A 9,351-nucleotide genomic window follows, 5' to 3' on the forward strand; every position below is an offset into this window, starting at 1 on the left:
TAACACATAGTAAGCATTTAAATAACAAAATAGTAAAAATAAGAACAATACATACATGTGCTATGTATGTGTGTACGGATATATGAATATTATATGTAACATTTACCTTGCATACTAGATGTTACATATAGTATGGTCATAGGTTCGAATTCCGGCTCCGCCACTTGTCAGCTGTGTGACCTTGGGCAAGTCACTTCACTTCTCTGTGCCTCAGTTACCTCATCTGTAAAATGGGGATTAAGACTCACGTGGGACAACCTGATTACCCTGTATCTCCCCCAGCGCTTAGAACAGTGCTCTGCACAGAGTAAGCGCTTAACAAATACCAACATTATTATAGTAAAGGTTATATACTGTTCTATCATGTACATTATATTACATTCATTCGATCATATTTATTGAGCACTTGTGTGTACTAAGGGCTTGGACAGTACAGTATGAAAACAAATACATTCCTGCCCAAAATGAGCTTACAGGCTTAGAGGATTTAGTAGACCATATATAGGTACAGATCTCACAACCACACAGTATATATGAATACATTATATGTATTTTGTCACTCTTTCCTATGAATCAACGTATTATCTAATCAGGAGAGTTTGCATACGCTGATGACGCTTAGAACTATGCCGTATAGGGTTGTCCATAATGGATAGGTTTAAGCCAAAGCATGAAAGTCAATTCCCGTGTGCCGGGCTGCAGCGGCATGGGAAAGAGTCAAAGGCGGACGATCAGGTGATCAACATGCTGATCAGAGAAAATGGCAGAGACTCAAGTTTTTCCACAGTGCGGAAGAAGGCAATGGTAAACTGCTTCTGTATCTTTCCCAAGAAAACTCTGTGGATATCCGTATCAGCACGGCTATGGCAGAAGATAGGACGTTCTGGAGGGGGTGCGTCCATGGAGTCGCTGTGGATCGGAAACGATTCACTGGCGTTTGAAGACGACTTTGTCACTGAAGCTTGAACAGTCTTCAAGATGGAGGGCTGGTCTCCTAATGGTTTCTCTCCTGAACACCTTCATTTGAGCCACATCTGTGCCTTTCCCAGTCCAAAGGAACCCTCTGGGGATGAAATTCAAACCCTACGGCGAGACACCCACTGGGTCTGGGTTTAAGCTCACTGTGGGCAGGGAATGTCACTGTTTACTGCTGTATTGTGCTGTCCCAAGCACTTAGTACAGCGCTCTGCACACAGTAAGCGCTCAGCAAATACGATCGAATGAACGAATGATTGAGTTGAATTTCTCCGGCAGGACGATTTAGGGAGCCTTCATCAGCGAATCATTTGGGCCATTTCAAATCTCCAGGATTTTAATTATTGCCCGACCCTCCTCCCCACGTAAAGGCAATGGCAGTCAGTTATGAAATGCCCAGACGGTTATAGAAGCCCAGGCAGACAAAAGCAAGAATACAAACTGCCAGCTCTAATGATGCTCATTCAAAATGGGAAATTTTTAAACTTTAGTCTTTACCATTTCAATGGCCAGAAATGAAGATGAGTTTGGAAAGGAATCCTTGCTGACCGTGAAAGGAAAAAGATAATTTTCCCCAACAACCAGCCCGCAGACTTGGTTCAGCTTGCGGACTTTCGTCTCGTTTAAATATTCAGTAGAGTCAAGGTATGGAAATTCCATTTTGTTCTATGAAACAATTCACGTCATACGGTCAAAATGAGAGAACCCTATGAAAGAATTCAAAAACTAATCAAGCATACATCTGGGTCCCTGCTGTAATCAAAATCAACTTCTTCCTTCTCACATCCCAACTCCAACCCAAAACATTCCAGTAGTTGCGAATATAACTGGTCCGGGATAGGCTGGGCAGTCGTCTAGTTTGACTCTCTACAGGAGGGTTTTCAGGTACCTTTCCTCCCGCGCGGTAAACTGGACTCTCCACCCGCGACCCTCTCCTGTGCCGCTGCTGCCCAGCACAGGTGAGTTTTGACTTGTAGCCGGTGGCCTTCCACTCGCTAGCCACTTCTCAAGCTAGGAATAATAATGTTGGTATTTGTTAAGCGCTTACTATGTGTAGAGCACTGTTCTAAGCGCTGGGGTAGATAGAGGGTAATCAGATTGTCCCACGTGGGACTCACGGTCGTCATCCCCATTTTACAGATGAGGTAGCTGAGGCACAGAGAAGTTAAGTACCTTGCCCACAGTCACACAGCTGACAAGTGGCAGGGCCGAGATTCAAACCCATGACCTCTGACTCCTCTTTCCACTGAGCCACGCTGCTTCTCTGGATGGATACACCTCTGCTTGACTCTTCCGCCCATAGTCGAGGCTGGTAGAGTACTGGAAATTCTCCAGGCCTACACAGAGTGAGCGCTCAGTAAATAACGATCGAATGAACGAAGCTCCCGCCCCTTAGTCTCGTGGCTTGGAAGCGAGAATGCTATTGAGTGCCTGGAAGCGATGGTGGCATGCGGAGGAAGCCGGGACGGGACCCCAGTGGTTCTCGAGCCAGTGGAGCCGACTGGAGAGCAGGATTTCCCCCCACCCCGAAAAAGGTTCTGCGTTCAGGTGAACGCAAGAAACCTCTGTGAAATGACATCATGGATGTGATGAGGCTGGGGCCTCCCGCCGAGTCGGGGTCTTTTGAGGGCCATTAGAAGCCTCCTACTTTGGGGATCAAATTCAAAAGAGAAGCATTATGGTCTAGCGGATAGAGCACGGGCCCGGGAGTCAGAAGGACCTGGGTTCTAATCCCGGCTCTGCAACTTGGCTGCTCTGTAACCCTGGACAAGTCGCTTCACTTTTCTGGGCCTCGAATACTCCGCTGTAAAATGGGGTTTGAAAGGGTGAGCCCCACATGGGACAGGGACTGCATCCAAACCCATTTCCTTGTATCCACCCCAGCGCTTAGTACAGTGCCAGGCACATAGTAAGCACTTAACAGATATCACAATTATTGTCTGGGACTCAGTTACTTCTGTAAAATGGGCATGGGGACTGTGAGCCCCATGTGGGGCACTGACCGTGTTCAACCTGATTAGTTTGAATCTACGCCAGTGCTTAGTAGAGTGCTCGGGCCTATAGTAAGTATGAAGATGCTGACAGCAAGAGACAGAATTCAAACTCTGCCAAGCCCAGCCAACACGAAATGTGACATTTGAGAGAGGTCAATTCCATTCATGGAAGAGAGGTCACTAATGGATTTTTGGAAGAAAGGTTCGAATGGCTGAGGGAAAAATGTTAGCAATGTTATGCGTTTCATCCCTAGTTATTCGACTGGACATCCAAGAGGGCAGTCATCACTCAGTTCCTCCAAACTCTTCAATGTCCTTCGGAGCCAGAATACTACTGCTACTAATAACTGTGGTGTTTGTTAAGCGCTTACTATGTGCCAGAAACGGTATTAAGTGCCGGCGTGAATGCAAGCTCCTCTTCCAGCGTCATTATGGAGAAACCCCCAGAGGTGACCGAAGATCTACAGATAATGGAGAAAAATCACAATTCGGCTAAGGAGAGCTTTCTGCCGAGGGAATCCAAGAAATCATCAGATAGCCCGTATTTAAAACCATAAAAACTAAAATGTCAATCAGTGGCGTTTATTGGGCACTTACTGTGTGCAAAGCATTTAGGAGAGACTCAACCAATCAATCAGTGGCATTTACTGAGAGCTTACTGCGCGCAAAGCACTGTACTATGCGCTTGGGAGAGTACCATACGATAGAGCTGGTAGACATGCACCCTGCCCACAAGGACCTTACAGTCTAGTAGGGGAGACAGGTATTTAAATAAATTACAGCTAGAGAGAGGGAAAGAGTAGAGGGATAGAATAATGGTATTTAAGCGCTTACTATGCGCCAGGCGCTGTAGTAAGCACAGAAGTGCTGCGGAGCTAGAGGTGGGATAAGTATCAAACAGATTGGGGAAAAAGGAGGTTAGTTAGGGAAGGATTTTCGGACGATGTAGGATTTCAGGAGGGCTTTAAAGATGGGGGACAGGTGATCTACCAGATATAATAATGTTGGTATCTGTTAAGCGCTTACTATGTGCAGAGCACCGTTCTAAGCGCTGGGGGAGATACAGGGTAATCAGGTCGTCCCACCTGAGGCTCACAGTTAATCCCCATTTGACAGATGAGGGAACTGAGGCGCAGAGAAGTGAAGTGACTTGCCCACAGTCGCACAGCTGCCAAGTGGCAGAGCCGGGAGTCGAACCCATGACCTCTGACTCCGAAGCCCGGGCTCTTTCCACCGAGCCGTGCCCGCGGGTTTGTTGTGGGCTGAGAACAGGTCTACCAACTCTGTTATATCGTACTCTCTCAAGTGCTTAGTACGGTGAGGGCTCAAAAAACGCCACTGATTTTGTGACATCAGATGAGTCACTTCACTTCTCCGTCTCTCAGTCAACTCATCTGTAAAATGGGGATTAAGACCGTGAGCCCCACGTGGGACAGGGACTGTGTCCAATCAAATTAACTTCTAGCTACCCCCGCACTTATAACGGTGCTTGGCGCACAGTAAGTGCTTAAGAAGTACGATAATTAGTAGTTTTATCGATTAACTGATCGACACGAAGGGGGAGGGAGGTAATAAGCAAGGGGCCGACGGTGAGACAGATGAGAGCGAGGCACAGTGTGTAAGCTGGTTTTAGAAGATCAAAGTACGCTGGGATGGAGAAGGAGAGGTGTGAATTGGGTTAGAGAAGCAGCGTGGCTTAGTGGAAAGAGCATGGGCTTGGGAGTCGGAAGTCGTGGGTTCTAATCCCACCTCTGCCACCTGTCAGCTGTGTGATTTTGGGCAAATCACTTCACTTCTCTGTGCCTCAGTTACCTCATCTATAAAATGGGGATGAAGATTGTGAGCCCCACATGGGACAACCTGATTACCCTGTATCTACCCTAGTGCTTAGAACGGTGCTTGGCACATAGTAAGCGCTTAACAAATACCATCATCATTATCGTTATTGGAAGGGTCCCTCTGCCTGAACCCAGCTGCATCCCCCTGGGAGCCGCTGGCACGATGCCCGTGGCTGTGCTCCGAGGTGTCATGCCACATTATTGACTAATTATTTGTTTCCCCTCCTAAGAGCTAATTCCATGGGGAATTGAGACGAACACCCAGTCAGCTCTCCGCTCTAGTTATTGTGATTACTTTCTTTGTTTTTGCATGATTACCTAAAGTAAGTAGATCATAATTAACAGAGGTTGAATAATATTTCTGGCAGTTGGAGTATTGAGTTTTCTCACAACAAATGAAAACATAATTACCATTCCCCGGCACTCTTATCTGAGGAAATGAGCTGCTGATAGAGGGGGGAGATTTAGCGAAAGGCGAGAGCTCGGGGAGATGCTTAAGGAACGAGTGGGTTTAGGTTCAATCTATCAGTCAGTCGGTGGAATTTATCGAGCACTTACTGTGTGAAGAGCACTGGACTTAGCGTTCGGGAGATTGATCTCCGGCTACAGCCCGGCCCGCACACTCCACTCCTTTAGCGCCCGTTGCTTACTCTCCGTGCCCCCATCTCATCTATCTCTCTGCCGACCTCTTTCCCACATCCTCTCTCTAGCGTGGAACTCCCTCCCCCTCTAAATACTCCGGACCGCCAGCCTCTCCACCTTCGAAGCATTATTAAGGTTATAACTCCTCCAAGAGGCCTTCCCCGATTAAGCCCTCTTCTTCCCCAACTCGCTCTCCCTTCTGCATCATCCATGCACTTGTATCTACAACCTTGGGCCATTTGCTATTTGCCCAGCCCCCCACCCTACAGCACTTTTGATTGTAATTATTGAGCGCTTACTGTGGGTAGAGCCCCGTACTAAGCGCTGGGAAAATACAGAATTCGGCAAAAAAAGAGAGACAATCCCTGTCCCCAGTGGGCTCACAGTCCAGAAGAGGGGAGTGATGTACATATCTTTAAATTACATATTATAAATTACTTATTTATTCATATTAATATATGTCTCCTCTTCTAGACTCTAAGCTCATTATGGGCAGGGAGCGTGTGGGCTAATTCTGGTGTATCGCACTCTCCCAAGTGCTCACTACAGTGCTAGCATGTAGTAAGTGCTCAATAAAAACCATTGATTGATTGATTACAGTCTCTGCCTTCAAGGGTCTTCCAGTCCATTGTCCACAGTAAAACACAAAGGACTTGTGTCCCCCCCACTACTTCATCCATCCATTCCCTCGCACACCAATTCCCTAGTGTCCAGTTTGGAGTAGAGACCAGCAGGGATCAGAGCGGAAGATTCAATCAGAGTATAAAGTGAAGAATCTTTGGGTACCTCTACCTTCTATTTTGGCCATGGCACAAGAGAGGAGGAGTAGGAGAGGGAGAGAGAAAAGGAAAGGGAGAAGGGGAGAGAGAAGGGAAGAAGGAATGTGGAAAGCACATGGCATCACAGAAAAAGCAGGTGCTTGGAAGTACAGAGGACCTGGTTTCTAATCCTTGTCTCCTGTGCGTCCTTGGGCAAAGTCACTTCAATTTGTGCTTCAGTTTCCTCACCTTTAAACCAGGATTCAATACCCACTTTCCTTCCTGAAATTGGGAGCCCCATGTGGGAAGGGGACCTTGACCAACCTGCTTTATCTTGGCACATACTAAATGCTTAAACACAGGCCGTTATTATGATTATTAGAGAAGCGGCATGGCTTAGTGGAAAGAACATGGGCTTGGGAGTCGAGAACATGGGTTCTAATCCTGCCTCCACCAAATGTCTGCCGTGTAACCTTGGGCAACCCACCTAACTTCTCTGTGCCTCAGTTACCTCATCTGGAAAATGGGGATTAAAACTGTGAGCCCCAAGTGGAACAGCCTGTTTACATTGTATCTACCCCAGCGCTTAGAACAGTGCTTGACACCTAGTAAGCACTTAAATACTATTATTATTATTATTTTTGCCAAGGAAGGGAAGGAGAACAGAGAAGCAGAGAAAGAAGAATAAGTTGCCCACCCCCCAAGTTCTACTCCCAGCTCCATCCATGGCTGGCCATCCTTTGAGTGTTGGGATAGTCTCCTTCAATAATAAATAATTATGGTATCTGTGAATCACTTACTACGTGCCTAGCGCTGGAGCAGATATACAGTAATCAGGTCGGACACATTCTCTCACAGTCTGAGTAGGAAGGAGAACAGGTTTGGAAATCCTCTCTTGGCCATGGAGGGAAAGAAAGGAAGTGAGAAAAGGAAAGGGAGAAGGAGAGAGAGGAGGAGCATGAAAAAGGCCCAAGGTCACACAGCAGGAAAATGGCTGTGTGGGATTAGAACACACGTCCTCTGTCTCCCACGACTGTGTTCTTTCCATTAGCCCACACTGCTTCTCACCTCTGTGTGTGGTTGGGGTTGGGAGCTGAAGAAACAGGGCTACTTTCCATGGATAAATGGTGACTAGGCAGTGAAATGGTGGGGAATTATCTTCTTTTTATTATTTTACATTTGACTGTTCCCTTTTCTCTTTCTCTCCCTTACCCCTCTCCAAAGCTGCTGCAGAAAACTCCGTTCGGCTAGACGTTCGCTCAGTCCTCACCCCAGTGGGGAAACATATCGGTTTGGCAAGACCTGCGATTGCCCTCCAACCCCTGACCTCTCCCTCCCTCCTCTAAGGCCAGCCCCCTCCCCACTCTCCCCCACGCCCTCCCCAGGCCTCCGAGCGGGGCCTGGTTGAACACAAAATGTTCAGGCAGAAGGTAATTACTTACCACTTGGCACACTCTGTCCCTCCCTCCCTCTCTCCCTCCCATTCACTGAATTCTTAGAAAGTGGTTTTAGAGTTTTAGATTTAGCGAGCAGTCCTTGGCCTTGAGCTGCTTTGGTGCCTGGGGAAAATGTCTCTGTAAGCAGGGAGCTTGGGCAGATCTTTCCCGAGGTCACGATCATGGAAGTTTTTACTAAGAAGGGCCACTCTGACTGGTCTCTAAGGCAGCATTCCCTTGCAACCCCAGCCCCCCGAGGCTGGGCACAACCTTGAGCAGCAGGCCTCGATCGTGTTGGCTCGGATTGGATGGCAGTGGCTTCTGGGGATGGGGGCGTCTTAGGACCCGAAAAGACACGTGCTCACTAAGCCCTGTTTGGCACCCATCCTCTCCCCTACCCAGCCACTGGCACCTACCGAGAATAATAATAATAATAATAAAAATAATTATGGTACTTGTTTAGCACTTGCTACACGTCAAGCACTGTCCTAAGCCCCGGGGTAGATACAAGGATACAACTTAATCAGGTTGGACGCGCCTGTCCCACATGGAGCTCACACTCATCAGCCTCATTTTGCAGATGAGGCCCAGAGAAGTGAAGTGACTTGCCCAAGGTCACGCAGAAGAAAAGATGCGGAGCGGGGATTAGAAGTCAGGTTCTTCTGACTCCCAGGCTCGTGCCCTATCCGCTAAGCCACACTGTTTCTCATCAGGAGAGAAGAGCACGATGCCAAACTTTAGGGCACCGGTGAGCTGTGGGCGGGGAATGGCCAGTTGCCCTCTAGCTCATTATGGGCAGGGTATGTGTCCATTATAGCGGTACATTGTACTCTCCCAAGCACTTAATACAATGCTCTGCACATAGTAAGCACTCAATAAATGACTGACTGACAGATCCAGGACAGGACTGGAGCCCCCGTTGATACCTGGACCCTTCTGTGCTTAGCTCCCTGAGATGCTGGGTAGGGATTGTCTCTATCTGTTGCCGAATTGTACTTTCCAAGCGCTTAGTACAGTGCTCTGCACACAGTAGGCGCTCAGTAAATACGACAGTGAATGAATGCTACATGGCCTAGTGGACTGAGGAATCCATCCATCAATATGTATTGAGTCCTTACTGTGCACAGAGAACTGAAAAGAGATCTTGGGGGAGTACAATATAACAGAGTTGGTAGACATGTTCCCTACCCGCAACGAACGGACCTGGGAGTAAGAAGGTCTGGGTTCCAATTCCGACTCTGACAATTGCAGCATGTGTGACCTTGGGCAAGTCACTTAACCGCTCTGTGATTCAATACCTGGTCTCCCTTTTAGACCGTGAGCCCCATGTGGCACCGGAATTGTGTTCAAACTCATTGCCTTTTAAGGACCCATGCATTTAGTACAGTGGTTGGCAAGTAGTAAACTAAGCTCGTTGTGGGCACGGAATGCACCTGTTATATTGTTGTACTGTACTCTCCCAAGCACTTAGCAGTGTCCTCTCCACGCAGTAAACCCTCAATAAATACGATTGATTGATTGACTGATTATTATGGGGCGGTGGCTGGACTCCAGCTCCATACTCCCTTATGCCCCCTGCCTCTCTGCCAGGGCCCTGACTTCCCCCTCCTCCCACCCACTCCCTCCTTCTACGCTTTCCCTTCACTGCCCGCCTCTATCCTCCTCAGCCCCAGGCCATTTAAAACACCCCAACCTGAATTTCATGGTG

This window comes from Ornithorhynchus anatinus, chromosome 8, assembly GCF_004115215.2.
Source record: "Ornithorhynchus anatinus isolate Pmale09 chromosome 8, mOrnAna1.pri.v4, whole genome shotgun sequence".
NCBI lineage: Eukaryota > Metazoa > Chordata > Mammalia > Monotremata > Ornithorhynchidae > Ornithorhynchus > Ornithorhynchus anatinus.